This window comes from Aptenodytes forsteri, unplaced genomic scaffold, assembly GCF_000699145.1.
Source record: "Aptenodytes forsteri isolate BGI_AS27 unplaced genomic scaffold, ASM69914v1 Scaffold184, whole genome shotgun sequence".
Taxonomy (NCBI): Eukaryota; Metazoa; Chordata; class Aves; order Sphenisciformes; family Spheniscidae; genus Aptenodytes; species Aptenodytes forsteri.
Window position 1 is genome coordinate 3,096,120 of NW_008796078.1, and position 19,367 is coordinate 3,115,486.

The window sequence follows — 19,367 nt, forward strand, 5'->3', positions numbered from 1 at the left end:
CCGGCTGAACGCTCCCCCCTGTAGGTAGCGGTGAGGAGCGTACTTAAACAATATTTAAAATATTGCTGCTGTTATTATTTTAATTTTTTTTACTTTTAGCGTATGTTGCTTTCTGTTTATGTTCCTTTGAGGGAGTGAGCGTGTTTAAATGCATAAAGTACGAAAGGTTTTGAGAAAACACCCGAAAGGCTACTTAAGCATCAGTGGAGATCTCTACAGTGTGTGGAGTTACACTCCTCCGGAGAGGAAGGTGTGTTTTAGTAGCGGTCCTGGGATGTGCTGGTGAACGTGAGCTTATGACCTGCGCCTGTGGGCCCTACCCATGTAGCAAGTCAGCAAGACTTCAGAGTATAAAAGGATAAAATAAGGGGGCTTACGTATAGATAGGAATAGTAGGGAGAGTATGTGCGGGGAAATTGAAGTCTGAGCTTTGTTTTTTCTAATTGGGGGTATAGCTCTTTCAGCATTTGTTGATGAACTTTGTCTTAGCATGGTTTCTGGGCTGAAATAAAATCCTCTCAGAGGCTTCTAATTCTGTTGCCTGTTTCCACTGTGCTAGGGCAGTGTCTCTTGCATGTAAAACAGTCCACGAAGTGGGTGCATGTGTGTATTTCAATTACTGATTCATTTCAGATGGATGCTTTCAGGGAACCTATTACTAATTTTTCATTTGTAGATGGTTATTTTTGTCCTGCAAAATATATGCATGCCGTTTCATTAAAAATTCTGCTGACCTTTCAAAGGTTGCTAACATGGGAAGGACCTGGAATACTTCGAGAAACTTTACAAAACATAAGTGGGTTTTATCTTAGTTTGTTTTTCAACACATATTGCAATGTTTTCTACCAGCTGACTTTATAAAATATTAGCCTTTCAAGAGTCATTCCTAGAGAGAAAGCAGAAACCATGTAGCTTTACATGTTTTGTTAAGTAGAACTTTAATGGTCCAGAAAGATGAAGTATGTTTGGGTTTTGGTATCAGTGTTATTTTGAACACAAAATTTTCTACACAATTTCAATTAAAAATATTATATATTGTGAAAACAACTTTCTGAGTGTAAACCTCTAAGCCTGAGACAACAATGAGACTAAGAAAGGTGCAAGAAGTCTACTAGATGCTCCCCGTAAAAACATTTTCATGGGCATTCACAAACCTAGCACTCCCCAAACCCTCCAAAGAAACACCAAGTGAAACACCTGACTTTGTTCCTTGCTTTTCTTGAACACACGATAAGCAGCTCAATAAACTCTTAATTCCATCTCCTTGTTTCTTCCTTATCCCATTATTTTATGCTTTTATGTCTCTTGACCCTCAGGAGGAGGAGCTGGTATATTATCATCCAGCTGGAGAGTGTGACTCACTACTAATGAAAATAGTGTGCCTGGAAACCATTGTGTATTTTCACTTCCAATGCAAAATTCGTATTGGTGAAATGAGTCTTAGGTGTGCAGAGCTCGCAGCTTGCAGACAGAACTCAGGGAGAAATTCATGCAGATAGGTAGAGCTAAGTATCAAATCTGGTGTATGTGGCAGCACCAAGATTTCTGCTGAAGCTCACATTATTTTTTTTTCCCTCCCTCTGCCCTCACTTGGGCAGTCCTCTCACTTTATAGTTGCATGATTCTTCCACACCCAGGCCTCTCTCTTCTTTGGCTTTCGTTGCTGCTTTACCACACGCCTCTGCAGGTCAAGGTACTTATTTTAAGAGACTGAGTGACTTTGCCTCGGACCAGCAGGTCCCAGAGCACAAGAGCATGTTAATTGTACTTTTATTCCCTCTGTTGTTGTTTAATTCTGAGGTAGAATTACTGTTCTTCCTGGGGCTCATCCACTCTGTGGATGTATGTGAGATGTTCCCCCGTGTGGTTAGCGTGACTGCAGTTAAATCTCAGCTCTCTTGCAGGTAGACACAAGTGATTATACTAAGCCATTTAAATGCACATATGTATTCCCTGATGCCTTCATGAACTGTGAAATATGAACATTATACAGGCTGATACGGTGGTCAGAGGAAATGCAGCCCAGATGGTGCATGGAGGTCCTCTGAACTGTAGTAAGTAGTTTCATGTAATATCAAGGTGTGCTTATGGCTTATCATATGCATGGTTGCTGTAGTAACACCTGATACTCTGTATGATTACTTGAGGACTAATTTCCATATATAGCCATAATAGGGGTTGTCGGAGTTGTTGCCTGACCTTTGAACGCTTTTCATTGTTCCTGTACACCATAAAAACGTGTATTCCAGCATGCTCTGTTTTTATCTATGCCTGTGTTGCTTAGTCAACTTGGCTGGAGTGAAGGGGCACAGGTTGAAATTGTATCTTGTCCTGAATATTGGTTTGATGATTAAAAAAAAAAAAAAAAGGTCAAAAATTGAAACAGGTGGTAAATGGTGGTAAGGACCACAGGCAAGCCAGCAACCTAAAAGCTGAATATGTACATTCAACTACTAAGCAAAGACTAACAGGTAAAAGAGAAAAAAAAGTGAGGAGAAGAAATATAAAACATTAAAATCTGCTCTTCTCATGTCTTTTCTTTCTGTATGTAATCTTGACAGGTCCTAGTCCTGCAAGCATTTATCCACGTTTTTTTATATGAATAGACCTGCTTACGTACTTAAGGCTATTGATGATGTAAAATTAAACATTTGAGTAATTTGGAGAGATAGCATGTTAGATTATACATTCTTTTGGAACCTGGTGTTATTATTTATGTCACGGCAATGACTATTTTTTCATTATCTACAACTACTACTATTAAAATAGCTGCCTGTATATATCTTCTTGTTACTTGTTTTTTGTTTTCTAGTATTTCTAGAAAAGATTATTCTTGAGGCTAGTAGCTGTGGAGAAAACTTGCAGAGATGTATTTACTACCAGGATCAGTGTTATAACATCAAGACTTTCTGAGTTGATAATCTTTGAATGAGAGTAAGATGCCCGGATTCTAGTTCCCTAAGGCAAAATTTTCGGAATCTTAAAGGCTGATTTTAAAAATTAAAAAAAAAAAAATCCAGAACTAAAGAATGTGTCATAATGATTTCTTGGGATAAATTTTTCCATGGTTTAATTGGCTCTGGAAATTACTTTTTAAAAAAAAAAAACAAACTTGTAGCAACAGTGATGCTTAAAAATCCCTTAATAAAGTGCAAAACTCTGTACTAGTCATGCTAGGGGAAAATTGTGCAGTGTTTTAAATTAAAAAGTCATTTAAACTACATTTGAAAGTTCTGGCTGTTGTAATTACATAGGTTCTTCTTTTATTAAAATATTTCTTCAATGAAAATCTGAATAACTGTACTAGCTACAATTTTCATAGTGGAACATTGTTGTTTTCTGAGAGAGATTTAATGTGAGGAGAAATAATTTTCTGTCTGGTTCTGTGTTCCATACTGATTAAGACTAGAATAGAGTTTATGCATGGGAATATTGATAAAAGTTCTGCTAAATGTCAACTTTTCTCATTCCATGGCTTACTTTTAGAAACCAACAGAATGGAGGAGGGAGAAAGGGGATTCATGGTTTTTGTTCTTTTACTCTTGTTTTAGAAGTCAAATAAATTAAACCTATATATGTTGGAACAGTATTCATTATCTTTTGGAGGAGCATAACATTCCTTGGTGAGTATTTTCCCAGTACTTGGAGCTTTCACTACTCTGTGAGGATTGTGTCAATGGAATGGACATCACCTTAACAGCATGTAATATGGGAATACCTAAACTAAAAAGATTGTACCAGTACCCTTGCATTTAATACTTCACGTAAAGTCTGTGTGTAACGTTTAGTTGTAACCCTTCTTATTGCAGTAATTAATTAAATAAAATATTTTCATAGTGTTCACCACGATGTGTGAAATACTTCACATCCATGATAACTGTTGCCATAAAAGCTCCAAAAATCGCTAGGTTTACATAAATGGATTAAATAAATGTAGAACAGGAGTACCAGGGAGTAAAAGGATCTGATCCTAGCAAGCAAGTTTATTACTGGAGAAGGCTCCACTATACTGTGCCAGACAATAAGGAAACAATAAATTGTAAATGTAGTGCTGGGAAACGATACCTAGCTAAGCAACTGCAAATGCTTTTGAATCTAAACCCCAGGTTTTAAGATCTTCTGCGTAAGATGTTGTCTCACTAGCTCATTTCAGCCTTGACACCCACTGAGCAAACAGTTGACCAGTGGTCATATTGTGATACACAAAGGGATATTAACAATGAAAACAACAACTGGCATTAGTCAGATCAAGTTCAATATGGATTGGGAGTTCCAGGGTACTGATAGAACCAGTTCTGCATTACAGTCATGTACTGCCACTTTATTAAGGGATTTTTAAGCATGGTGGTTGCTACACCTTTAGAAAAGGGCTGCAAAATGAAAGTAAGGGTGACTTCTCTATTCTCCAGTGTATTATGTTTGTGATAAAATTACTAATTACATGATTTCAGCTTTGATTCAGCTGATCACATGCAGGAAATACTAAAAGTCAGTCATGACCTTATTATATACCTTATTATTTGTTTTGGTACTTCTAAATGTAAATTACTTGAATTTCTTGATTTTTATGTGGGGGTGTGTGCTTAGTTACTGCTATTACATACAGGTGTCTGAAGAGAATAAAGGTAGTACGTCACAATAGCTCATCAGTGAGACCGGTATTCCTAAGCCTCAGAAATAAATTATGCATAAAGCAGATTGTATGCTTCTACACGCATGCTTTTGGTGGGAAAAGGATTATCAATCCACTTTCAGGGCTGTCTTGCAGATGTTTCCTTAATAATAATAATAGGCACTAGCAAAAAAAATTAATGCTGGATCCAGTATTACCCAGTTTAATTCATTTAGTGTATTCATCCTTTCATCTTGTTAATAATTATTGGTAGAATGGGCTGATTAAAAACATTGACATGTAGTAAAGCTGAAATATTAGGCTGTGTATTATCAACAAGATTATATTTACTTGAATGCTAATTTAAAGGATTTATCTCAGTGTGAGCTTCAGGAGCTAGCCGTTTCTTTTCAAATCAGATGTTCCCCCATAGGTTTTTGTTTTCCAAAATTTTTATAGTTTGGAATGTTTTTGTCTTGCTGATTTATCAGGCTCCTCTTCTAGCTCCACGTCTCCCTTTCTTCCATTTTGTTTCCTCATGTCCTATCATTTTTCTTTGCACTGGTTTATCCCCTTATGACAAAGGGAAACTTGTTTCTGTTCTTTATATTGACCTACCTTCAGGATATGAAAGTAATATGAAATTCTCCTTTTCCATTGGGCTGAATATTCTACTTCTGCGATGTGTCTAGTCCTTCCAAGCCTGATTTGTAGAATCAAGATAAATTTAATTGAAACTAGTGTCGATTTCGCCAGTGATACAGCTGGCATCAGGAGTTGGCTCTGATTCTAAATCTGTTTTTTTCCCCTTAGGTAACATGATGTATTCAGTGACAAAACAATTCGTAACTGAATATAAAGATACATTTTGCTTTACTTGTCATCACCTATATCGGCAACGTAATTGTATGGGGCAGAATATTCTTCACAAGCCAAATTAGCAAAATGTTATAGCACACAAATAAATCTAAATCTTACCAATAAATCCATTGATTTAAAAGAGAGTTATCGTGTGCTTAGAGTTGTATCCACAGATAACTACTTCACTAATTCAAGGCCTATTGGACAAATCCTTCTGAAAGCTGGTATCTTGTTCATCTTAATCATTGATATTTATGTATCTTTGATCTTTCCAAAGGGATTTCCTTATTCTGTTATTACTATGTTTCTCCGGATATGTATTGCTAAACATACATGGAAAATATATATCCTCTGTAAGCTACAGTGTTGGGAACTCTGCAGTGTTTTGAGTAAAGATATATTTAACTGTCAGCATTAACTAAAATGTACATGTGGGTATGCCATTGTAAAGTAGAAGTTTCCATTGTGTATGTGGGAATTACTCCAACTTCCCGCCCCCCAACAGCCGTCATTCTAACAAAATTAAGCCTGGCAAAATTCCAGTTGCCTCTTGTAGTTTGGTAATGCTTTGTGTGTCAGGCTGATTGAGCTTTTGCATAAAGATGGTATTAAAAGGGAATCCAATCTTTTTTTTCAATAGAGATTTAAAAAAAAAAATTAAAACTAATGTGTACACCCCCCAAAATCTTTGAGACCATCCATTCTGCCTGAAACTCAAACCTCCCGGTTGTCGTCTTCAGCATGGGCGAGGTGGTTTGATCACGTCCTACTAAAGCTGCTCCTAAGAGAGGCTTGACAGCAACACGAAACTAGTTGTTTGTCATGCCAGCGCAAATCCCTACTTTTGGCACTCTGCGTTACGTTTGTTTTCATAACTGGCTTGCACCTAAAACGGCAGCCCTCCTGTTGTGGTGAAAGGCAGCTACTGGGTCAGCCATGCTGGGCTTTTTAATAAAGTTCTGTCTGATAGACTGACTGCCTTGGGGAAAGTAGAAATTATGAAATGATATATAGTAATAGATGTACATATTTCTGTTGCATTCCAAAATTTCTGCATGTTTTCCCTCCCGAAATATTTTTTTGAGGTGGTTAATCTATGGAACAAACTCTTCTGCCGTATAGTTTATTCTTTAAGCTACCATTCTGCTTTTTACTAAGTAAATTAAGATCAAGGCATTTAAACTCAATAGGATTAATCCATATCAGTCCTTCTCAACCAAATAAGCATATGTTGGATGGATAATTGGGTGCTACTCTAGTCTCTCTGCTACCTAAGAAGTGCTTCATTAAGGTGTCACTTCAGAGTTGTATTGCTTTCAGCTGGACTCCTCAGTCAGAGGGAGATAGACGAGTAATAGTGGGAAAGCTTGTCCCTCATATTTGAATGAAAGTATGGAAGGTAAGCATAGTGTTGGCTTGCTGATTGATAGTAATAGCACAATAAATATTTCTGTGCCATGTTTAGAAATTTAAAAATAGGGATTTAAATATAGATTACTGTTTAATGCTCAAGAGCATTAATTTTGGAGAGTTGGAAATATAAGTTATTTTTCATGAATTGTCACTGTAAAGTGACGGTGAACAACATGACAGGGTTATTCAGTTTTTGTGAAGGTCAGTGGGAGGAGGATGAGCCCCTTGGTGCAGAATTGTAGCTAACTTAAAATCCAAAATATTTATTTAGTAAAACATTATGTGAAATAAAACTTTTATCTTGTAAGATCTCCTCCAGAGACATGTTTTGCCCTTGTAAAAGAGCTGATTTATCAGATAGTTGATCACACTTGATCACTTTATCATGGAAGAGGCAGGTTTTAGCTACATACTTCATTTGAACGTGTGGAAATCTGCTGTCAAAGTCCTAACAAGTACAAGCGGTGTAAGAAATATTAATATTTTACTTTGAAAGTGTCACGGTTTGGAAAGACTTTGGACTGTTATCTGGCCATTTTGGAAGACTAGCATTTAATGCAGGCTATGAGAGCAAGCAATTGTCATGTTACTGTGGGACATTTTAAAATGGCTAACACAAAGCAAATATAAATACATATCAAATTTAAGAATACTCAGAATTCATGTTTAGCTAAGCAAAAGGAATCCTTACAAAGGTAATCTGCGTGACCAGCTTACAGGATTTTTCTGTGTAGTTAGTATTGTGCCCTATAGTTACTAGACTGTAGATAACTGTATAAGTGTATCTTTCTCACTTTATGGGACTTTAGGCCATTAATTTCTCCTTACAAAGGTAATCTGCGTGACCAGCTTACAGGATTTTTCTGTGTAGTTAGTATTGTGCCCTATAGTTACTAGACTGTAGATAACTGTATAAGTGTATCTTTCTCACTTTATGGGACTTTAGGCCATTAATTTTAAAGCAACAAGTAATTTTTTTAAACTATCACTTTTAGGTTTGTAAGGGTTGTTACTAGCCTAGCACTATTTTGTAAGATGAATGTTTTTATGATACTTGAAAAAAGGAAACAAAATTTCTAGTTAATAAAATCATGCACATCTTTATGCATTGTTTTGCATAGTTGTAATGTATGATTTAAATGCTTAGGGATGTCTGCTCATGTTGCCAGTTCAAACTATTTAAGAAAAAAAAAATCAATATGTCTAAACCCAAGATCTTTATAAAGTTGATTTTTTTAATTTTGACTTCTGATGTTTGTAAGAAAGATGGTAAAGTTTTCCTCTAAGCATCAGAAACAACTTTATATTCTTAAACGAAAACTATTTCCTAATCATATGAATCCTAAGGCTGAGGTTTTGAATAATTTAGTTACAAAAAATTTGCTGAGAAATTTTTCTTTTTCCTCTTCAAAATATGATTAAAAATGACAGTTGGCAACAACAACTGTAGATGTTTTCTTCTGGCCTAATTATTAAGAACTACAGTACCAGCAAATGAACTTCATGTGTGCCCCAGATAGTCTTCTAGTTTAGAAGCTACAAACAATACTCTACTTAGTTTTAGTTACTCAGATTTACTAATGTGCTCCTTTTATCCTCAACACTGTAGCAAACATAGCTCCTTAAGGCTATGAACTAGCAAATGGGTGGCATTTATACATCTGTGGACTCTGCAGAGACTGGATGGTTTTGAAATGCTGCCAGTTGCTTTTGCCATGTATTGTAAAGACCCTCCTTTTTCCTCTAGCTTGACCAATGAAAAAAGAAAAACAAAAATAACCTGTGAATTTTCCATGACAGAAAATCCTGGCTTGCTTGTAGTATAGTAGCTGATCAGTCTAATCTGCTAATAATCTTTTGAACCATGTAGAGTTGAAGGAGGAATTAGCAGGTGACAGAAGGCCATAGTGCCATCTGATAATTAACGAAGCTGAAAAATACTCTGGCAACACACATCTATTTGGTACTATTTAGTAATTGCAACTAGCTAGAATATGGAGAATATGTGGATGTAAGTTGAATTGCTGAGGGCAGGAGAATGAATGTGCATTTCTATTGTTACTCTTAATGGTCTTCACATGATTAACTTCTGGGGTGACCTTAAAACTAAGTTCATTAGTAAGCGTTAGCCTGTGGCCCTCCGCTATTCACAGCAACCTGAGGTTTCCTACTTCAGACTACCAGCAAGCAGGCACACAGAAAGATAAAGGCAGTAGTTTTCTGGAGTGTTGCAGTTGCACTGTTTTAAGATCTCCTTCCCCATCTGCCTCTTAGTCTGTTCACTGATAGCTTTGTTCATAGTTTTGCTTTTTAAGGTACATGCTAAGTAAATGTTATTTTCACGCTTGGAGGAAAGAAAAATGGTTCATAATGTTCCAGTTGGCTTAACAAAAGGATATTTTTCTGAAGTTACGAGTGCCATAGAAGGATAAATTCCTTAGCAAAGAACACTGAGTACAATATGTCCTACCTCTCAAGCAGCACCGAATCTGGAAGAAATAGAGGCTTGGGACAAAAACTGATAGCCTTGCAAAAGGTATTGTGAAAATATCAGTGATGATGTAACAGATTAAGCAGCTGAAGGTGATTACACTTTGATTGTAGTAGATGGAATGCCAAATCCAGCAAACTCTGAAAAACTGTGAAGCACGTAATGTGAAATTGGAATTTGCTAATAGCAGCAGCAGCATTTTTGCTGTGAAATTGGTAATAACGATTGCTGTGCTAGAAGCTGGTAGATAGTGAAAAGCTGTGCTATTTGTTGGATTTTAATGTTTCTGATTACCTTTGTTTCCTTACTATAAATACTGAGGTGGAGATAACATTGCAACTACTTAACTTTAATAGCACTATCACTTTTAGAAACATACTATTTAAATTGTAATTTAGAGGCAGACTGGAAGATGGTGAGTCAGTGACTTGCACAATATCATCATTTCTCATAATATGACTGAGCTTTCCATGAAAATTGAAGATGTTCTCAAAAGTCAGTTTGTGGAGTTGAGAAATTATGTGAGGATCTGCTTAATTTTAAAATAAATTCCTAGTCCTTCAAGTTACAGAGAAAAGCTTGAAAAGTTAATCTGAGAATAATGGGAAGTATCTGAAAACAGAAGGCAGATGTCATTCCATATGAGTAATTTTAACACTCTTTGACATTTCTTTTTTGTTGTTGTTGCTGGTTAGGGTCTGACTTGTGATTGTTTTTGAAAAGTCTGGGTTATGACTATTGACACCCAGAAAGCCCCTCTGTCAAATGAGGGTCCTGTCAACACATCGTGAGCTCTGAGCATGAAGTTTTGCTGTGTGCACAGACAAAATTCTTATTGATGCAAATGTTTCAATAAGAATTTCAGGATTTGTTTTCTAATTAAGATATATATCAGAGAATACTTATCTGGGAATTTCCTATAAAAATAATGCAATTTTTATTTGTCATTGTAGTTGCATTCTAACAAAAGCTGTATATGCATAAACCTAGACAGAGAAAGAAAGAGATTAAGTATCATTTGCTGGTATGTCTTTTAACTCACTCCCTTTTGCTGTTGTAAACTTGATATGTAATGTTAGCCTAGGCATGAAAGAATGACTTGAGAATGGAGTGCCTGAATGAACTTGCTTTTATTAGTGTAGCCTTTCCATTTATCTTTTAGTGTGGTTTACTTTAATGAAATGTCACAGAGAAACCAAGTTTGGACTTAAAAAAAAAAAATAATTCTGTTCTTCAGAGCAGTGACTGGTATTCACATGGGTGTTATGACAAATTGTTTCCTAGTTTCTCATCAAATTTTCTATGTGTTAATGATAGACTCTTTCCATCTAACATGCATTTGCATGATAAAACTGCTATGACGCTTTGACCTTAGTAAGCATTCATCTTGCCACAATTTCTGGGTTTGGCACCCTGTGCTGTGGTGGCTGTGGTGTTGGTTCAGCCCGTATTTTTTCCTTGCTTTTGGTGGCAGCATCCAAGGCACTGGCTTCCAGTGCTAATTGGAAAGCATGGTCCTTGCCAGCTCTGGCCTTCCAGAGGCACTGCATTTGCCTGATCGCTGGATGGATGCATTCAGAAGTGATACGCAAGCGAAGACATTCGTATGGGTAAAGATGGTTGGATGTGGGGACATGGTTAGTGAGGCAAGGGTAGCCTTGTAGAATAGGAAGAGCAGAAGAGGTAGTTGATGGGGACTTGCAGAAGTTCTCCAGGAAGGAGGGTCTAGCACACTTGTGTACAGGGAAGCCAAATGACTAGTCAGCATGGGACATAGGTTTTAGTATAATAATAATATATATTATTATGTAGCTCTGTAATCATGGATTACTTCAATACAGACATTGCCACGTGTAAAATGGAAAAGCAAGATTTTTGCTTTCAGAACAGTGCCTTTAAATGTTTAATTTATATTCAAAAACTCAACTTCAGGTTCTTGGATAAAAAGATGAGATGACGGGGTTGCTTCACTTCTGTTACCATTATTATTTTGAGTTATAGTGGGCAGGCTTGGTAGTGTTCTTGAGCTGTCTAAGGAAAACACGTTAATGCTTAATGTGAATAAAATTTTTCATTGCAAATACATGTGACTTTAATTGTGAATAGAAGCAGACCTGATGTAACTATGTTATATATCTGAAGCACAGAGGTGAAAATGGGCGTCTCAAGTGTAAGCCACACAGCTCTCAGGAATGGGCTGCAAGTTTAATGAGTTTTATACCAGGAGTTGTGAATTTCCTTTCTGAGCACTAGTTTTAACTGTATCAGTAAAAGGTAAAAATTATTCTAGACTCTGGACAGTGTGGTGGAAGCTAAAGCAACACGAAAATAACTTACATTGGGATGGTTAATATCACACCCACAAGAACACATCTATTACAATCCTAGTGGTTTCTAGAAACGTACATTTTCTAATAGGCTAGAGGAGACACTTGTTCCAGGGTTTGCTCAACAAAGGGAAGGTTTTCTGCATGATCATGTGTCTCCCAAGGGAATTCCCTAGTCCCACTTCTCCTGCCACTGTTTTTTCCTATTCTTTCCTGTCCTTGTGTGCCATTAACGGCATGTAGGCTTTATTGCTGGATGCAAGAGTTTCTTATTGTAAAATTAAAATGTTAGTGAGTATGTCTATGACTTTCCATGTGTGTAATGAACTATGGAACTGAGGCCTTGAGGAACCTTTCTGTTTATGCTAACACTTGCATTTCTATAGCAGCAGTAAACAAGAGCTGCTTCTGTCTCTCTTGGAAGGAATATCATTGCAGTTGCATTGTACTTGAGCTATTTGTTTCTGAAGTTCTTCACTAGTTTATTTAGGGCATGATTATTAGAGGTGCTGAAAATCCACAAATTCAGCTGACTCCAGTTGAAGTTGCTGGACTACAACTGAAAAACTTGTCCTTAATAACTCTGGTACCTTTGCTGTGGTAATATAAGGTGCATTGTGAGCCTCTGGAAGATGTTCTGTACCTGAATGCAAAAGTAACTAATCTCCTTTAGACTAACTGTAAGGCTTGATTAGGGTGTTTCAGAGCTGAATTTGCTATAGGTTGGTGGCACATCTTCCTAGCTTCTGAAGTCACCCAGGCATTTAAACTTGTGTACCTTTAGCTCTGTCTCCAAGCTGTTTGCCTGCAAGTAGTAGGCTCAAACTTCTTTAAAGGGCATAATAGGAGCATCCTTTTCTACTGTAAATTGTAGCAACTCTATTCTTGTTTATTCTCTTTCATTTCCATGAGAACATAAGCTTCTTTTATTCGCAAGGAGTTCTGAAAACACTTTTTAGTGGAAACAGCCTCTTATTAGTGGATAGTTGGTATGTTTATGTTAAACATTAAGCCCTTATGCCTTTTGTGGTCTGTTTCCTGATTAAATATTTATGTTGTTGAGGAATGAAACAAATATTTAAAAACTTGAAATTGATTATGAAAGATGTTGACATAGCATAAAATGTAATTAAGATTTATGGTTTGAGTGTATTCAAATTCCTACTGTGCTTTCATTTTCCTTATGTGTCTGCACTTCTCTTGACAGAGCTTGGATACAGTGTGTGTGCTGTTACTGAACTTTCACCAAGGCAAAGGTTGTGCCACTTTAGCAGATTCACTGTATCCAACCTTTACTTTGTATCAGAGTTCTTTGAATTTAACCATGTTAGAGGTTCTGTAGGGAAACTTTATTTTTGTGTCCCTTAACTTGTTGCTTATTATGGCACAACTGTTTAGTATTTTATATTGTATACTTTGATTCTGTACTCCCTTATTTATTGGAAAGCTAATATGTTATATTTAAATTGCATAAAATATGCAGACAGTTCAGAATACTTAATCTTGAAGTTTTCATCAAGTAACACATAAAGCCCATCTCAAAACTGGGATGATTTTGCTTCAGATTAAGGGGTATATTGTTTTTGCAGACAATCTGATTTTGTATTCTGAAAGACAGAAGTGTTGTCTCTTATAAAGAGATCTATGAGAAAAATCTTGTTTCTGTATTTCCAATACTGATTTGCCTGGTATTCTCCAGTCCTAGAGAAAAGCTACTTGTTGCATGGAAGCAGCTTTGTGCATTTTTTTTTTTTTTTTTAATCTGGAAATGGTTTGCTAACAGGTAGGGAGCCCAGGAAGCACTGTATTGCAGAAATACACAACTTTAACTTCCTTGCTGTTCCGTGTTACTTGCAAAAGTGATCTAACCACAACTAGTGTGTTATGAATGACTGTATTTATAAACATCAGAAAATACAGTTTGAAAGCAGTAACTCATGCAACACAGCTCTGCAGGGCTACTGGTATTGTCTTGTATCACCTCAGCATCCTGGTTTCACAGAGAATGTCACTACTTCAGATTTGCTCTTGATGACATGCTCCTAATACCATAGCTGCTTGTATTAAAGCAAATGAGATGAGAAGTGGAGCAGTGGCCTGTGATCTTCTGTGGGACTTGGAAGACTGGAGTTCACTTCCCTACATTCCCCTTGGTCTTTGGAACTGGAGGGGAAGGTGCTGTGCCTTCTCTTGGCAGCTGCAAGGAGCGACTGCAGAGGCGAATTCTGGCATACCACCTGCTATTCTAGACTACAGCATGCTTAATGCAAATGAAATGGAAGAGTACAGCCTCAAGGAATCCTTGACACAACAGATTCAAGCAGGAATTTTGAGTTTTATAAATCAGGCAACATCTGGGTTAATGTTGGATGAGCAGGCATCGCTTTGCCTGTGGATATGGGGTAGACAGATTTCATGTCCCTGTTCCAGAACAGAGGGGATAAAATGCTCCCAGCCCTGTGCTGGAGGCAGGTGAAACTTGTAGAACTCTTAGAAAAATAACTAATTAACCAAACCAGAACAGGTCACACATGGTCTGAGATAATCAGTTTGGGCAAATTCAGTCCAAGGTGTTGGTGTAGCTAAACTGTAAACAGGTTAGGTTTGCAGAATGTTTCAGGAAAGGTACTTCTATGAACTCTGCATGCAATAGCATTTTTTCAAAATTATTTTCCTAGAAGTGGTCCTTCTGGCATAGGTAAGGCTTCCATTGATGTTTATTAGGAGTGCTGAATACAACAATACAAAGCACAGGCAGTCTGAGATCCTCTTGAATGATGCATGTGAAGGAAACTATGTGAAACTGATACTGTTGATGAATTCTGTATACTCAGCAGCCGAAGGATGCTGAAGGCATTTTGTTTGGATGAAAAGGTATCTTTCTAAAGTGAAGATGTATCTGCTTTATAATAGAATTGCTTTTCATCCTGACTTAAGCCTCATGAAATTATTCTGGATTTATACTATAGTAAGTGAGGTCAGATCAGGCCCATGACCTGTCTAACAGCTAGGTATCTCAGCTTATTGTTTTACTGTTTGAGTCACCCATGTTTATCTTAAAGGCATAGTGGAAAATGTTGATTTTATTATCCACCAGAGTTACTGTACTATGTTGAATAAATTCATATAGAGTGAATAATTAACTTCAATGTAAATCTTCTAGTTCTCCTTACGTAAGATACATATTTCATGGGCGCAAAATTTATCACTCTGGCTGGTTTGATAGTCGTCTCCTAGCAAAGATCAGTGCATATAGTTTTGGAAGAAGTTAAAATACCTGTTTTTCCCTCTTAAATTGTACCTTGTTCACTGTGTAATGCTGTACATAGAAGACCGAGGAAAATTCCATGGATTATCAGTTTATATGTTTGAAGCATAACATTTCTTCATTGTTATCCTCTAACTTCTAGTAATTAAATACTTTTGATGGTCATAAATGTATCCAGCCGTGTTTGAGTCGAGGCTGACTCTTTCAGGTAGTGAAGCTTCAGGCTGACTGGATGATATTTAAAGAACTTTCCACTTCATACTACTCTGTTAATAACTACCTGATACCATAATTATACCCTGCCTCTTCTTTTGAAAATTAGTAATGTGCTTCAGCAGTTGCAACATCTTTATTTTTTTACATATACAGGTATATGTATTTATATAGCTAGTTACTTTGACCTTTCGGTGCTCTCCTGTTTTAAAGGTTTACAAGCATCCTCTTTGCTGCATTAGGAGTGGATCTATTTTTGTATCGTCTTTCTTTATAAGACCCAGTGCTCATCATTCTACAGGTGTATTAGATTCTTTCTTTCTATGTTTAGAGGACTGTATTCTGCAATCAAGACTTCTTTCCCTAATGCCAGACAAAAAGAACAGCAACAAAAGAAAATGAGCTCTTGAGTCAGCATTTGTAATGTGCATTGTTGTTGTGGAAGCAGCTGCGTGTGGAAACAAGGCAAATAGAATTTGAAATGAAGAGCTGGAAGAGAAATTGCCAATTGCCTTCAGGGATGGAGAAAACTATTGGGCCTGATTGCCAATTAACTGCTCTGTTTTTTCTGACAGCTTTGATAACAGGTCAAAAATGTGGCAGGAACTGCTGCTTGGCCTGCTTGCTTTATCCTTTGTGGTGCTCAGCCACAGACGCTCCTCTGCACACAAAGAAATACCACGATGGTATCAACAGAAGTTTGTATCTGTATTAATGTTGGATGTGGAACGTTTCCGGGAGACGCCAGTGAATTGTCCATAAATACAAAAAGGCTTCCAGGTGTAGCAGGCAGGCTAGGGATAGATGAATATTGTCAGTTCACATTAAGCATGTTGGCGAGGTCTTAAAAGAGGATCAAGGGCACTTTCTCAGCATAAAACCAGTGCTTGTACCTACCCTGTTCTGGGACAGCAGGAGATGGTTTAATGTAAGCATAGACTACAGAAAATCTAAGTGTCATATGAACACTACCAGAGTACAGAGAAATCTGTTCTCTGTAATCGAATATATCTTTCAGCAGGTAGTCATAGTTCCAATAGACGTGCACCTTTGGAGGCTTAATGTTAAATCTTGTCAGAACTGCCTGTGGACTGAGTTATCTTGGGTGATGATAAACCTGCATGTGCAAGGCATTTATTAGCTGAGATAGAAGGTCTCTGTTTCTATATTGAAATTGTCTGAAATGACTAAGTAGTTTAGGTGTTGCCTCTGCTCAAACTAGATCTCCTGAATGACAGAACCATGATTGAAGCACTTCTGCCATTTAATTGACCAGCTAATTTACCCTGTAATTATATAATAGGCTATTTAAGACTCTCTTTAGAGCAGAGGTATTAGCTTTATCTGCTTCATTCAAGAACAGATGTTTCTACTGTGTTACTGAAATAATCAACGTCTTTGGAAATCAAAGATTGCTATTTTCTGAAGTAGAATATGATGGAAAATCTAAATTATGAATAGTAAAAGGGGAGGAGTGAAACTAATTGCATTGCAACTTTGCAGAAATCGTTTTTGATAAAATCTGACTCATGGTAATGGCAAATAGTTAAAAAACATTAACAGTATGACAGAAGTGGTGTTGTCTTTTGCACCTGCGTGGCTAAATATTTCACTGACGCTTTGGCATGCTGTTTCTGTATTTCAGAGGACTGTCTTCTGCCTTTTTGCAGCTTCAGAGTCCTTTAAATTTCCTTAGTAATTTGGATTTAAATGTTTAATTTTTCCCCCCGATTTTTCTACAGTTCATTATTTCTTTATTTTTAATTGCCACATCAGGTTTCCAATCAGGGTACTTGCACTTCCAGAAACATCTGTGTGTAAGGTCATTTTTTCTGAATATATATTTTAAATTTTTTTTCTTTTGAGTATGAAGACTGGTACATGCTGCTAGTAAGCTTAGCAAAATGGATGAGTAGGATTTTAGTACTTAAATAAGATCGAGTGACATGAAGGAAAAAGACTTAACTCACCACACACCCTCAAGGCCATATCCTGTGTGACCCACAGGAACAGTCCCAGTGAAGACAGAGAAAATACTAACCTGAGTAAAGTAGACAGGATCTCATTAAAATAACCCCCTGTTGTTTAAGAACTCTTTTTATATAGCATCATGGAAGAAAACTAAATTACTATGGGAATTTTAAATAGCATCATGGAAGAAAAGTAAACTACTGACTTAAAAGAAGCAGAAACTTTTGCTGAGTTGAGAATCAGTTACATAGTGCACATAACTTGTTTTTTTTCCTCCATCTTACACAGCAGTGTAAAAGTAGATAAATAAATGCTTATGCTGCAGATAGGGCCCAAATAAATATTTTTACTTTTGTACTTTGAGACAGTAGTCACATACTGTTGTGACAAAAATTTTCTTGTATTTTCTTGAATGGTCTGGCAATACAGTTGCTATCTTAGAAGATTTCACATCATCTCATGTTATTTGTTTTCCTTAAACCCCTGACCCCCAGTTGAAGTTTGTTACATAAGAATCTTAACTTCCAAGTCATTTTCTTTTTGAAGGAAATGTCTAACTGATGGTTTCAGATAAGCACAAACTTCAAAACATAAACCCCAAAGATTAAAAAAAAAAAAATCCACCAACAAACAAGAAAAATAAAGTGTAAAAAATGTTCTTTAAAACAAAGTCACGGTATTTTATAGTGTTTTGAACAAATATTTGCTTTGTTTTTTCAAAATACTATTTTTAAATAAAGTTAAGGGCTACTCATTGCTAGCTCATGAGCATTGCTCGTGTCGTTATGCATACAGGTTTAGCTACATGTAGGATACCTCGTTCAGCATTTGTTTTTTTAGTTCTAGAAACCTTTCCACCATTTCCTGTGGAGTATTTTTTTTCATTACAAACAGATCAAGAATTCTTAGTGAGTACTTCATAGTATAGTTTATTCTCTCCCAGAGTTCTCTTACCAGCAGTAAAAACAGTAGCAAAAAGATTGTCCCATTGCCTATTGTATTAGAAAATCAAAGGTAAAAACTTAATTTGCATTTATGAAAATACTGTTGAGGGAATCAAAACCATCCTATTAAAAACTGCCCAGCAATCTAAACATGTGCACAGTTACAGTTAAAACACCTCTAAAAAGCTGAGGTTTTCATTTAATAACGCTTATTTATATAGAATATGAATATAAATGATGAAAAGTTTATCATTCTGGATTCAACAAAAGGCAAAATAGTAGGAGGAATGCCATAATACATAGTTTTGGATTGGTAGGTTTGAGTAAAATTACCAATCCCAATATCCTGGTCAAGTTCTAATTTCTGGCTACCTGAATCTCCATCCAGTGACATGCTTTCCAACATAGTATTCAAATATGTTGAATAACTATGTTTCTTAATATTTGCATATCAATTTTTAATCCAGCTGGGTTTTTTCTTTGTTTTGGGTTTTTTTTTTTGTTAAGTTGTATCATGTCTCCTTTTTCTCCTGAAAGATACTGTGTAAATATGAGGACATTAGAATATTGACAGCCTTAGGCATTGGATACAGTGGGAATTCCCACTTTCTGTGTAGCTGGAGGTAGCTACAGAAGAAAGAAAGGCTGACCCTGTGCTCTTCGCTCTCCAAGCAAACATGGACAACCCGTGAACGCCATGCAAACAAACAGGTTGTGCTGTACTTCTCATTTGGTCTCATTTCATAGGGAGGCAGGGAGAGCCAATTTGTAGTAAACATTCTACCCAGTTGCAGAATATGTCAGGCTTCGACATCACTAATACAGTAGTGTGATATCTTTCTCAGTGAAATAATCTCCAGCAGTGATGTCACCGCTTATAATTCTGAAATCAGGAGACGCTTCAGTGGTTAATGTAGCGAGGCAACGTTATACCTGTTTGTGGCTGACCGCAGCTAATTTGTTTTGTATTAAAATTTCACAGTAGAGTAGGTATAACTCACATCAGCGGTATTGTATGCACTCCTTTGTAAACCTCCAGGAAAGGTCTGACTTCTTGGCACGATCCTCCAGCAAACCGCAGCTGATGTAGTGCCCTGCTGCCTATTGTCTCATGTGCTGGTGACCTGTGCGATTGCTTCATTTGTATTTTTTCTCATTGTCAGGTTGTGAAGGATTGAAAGAAAACTGATGCAGCTATAATGGGGAAGAAATTATTTTCTGACAGAAACTCAGGTTGATAATGTTTAATCTCCTTTATTCTGAACCA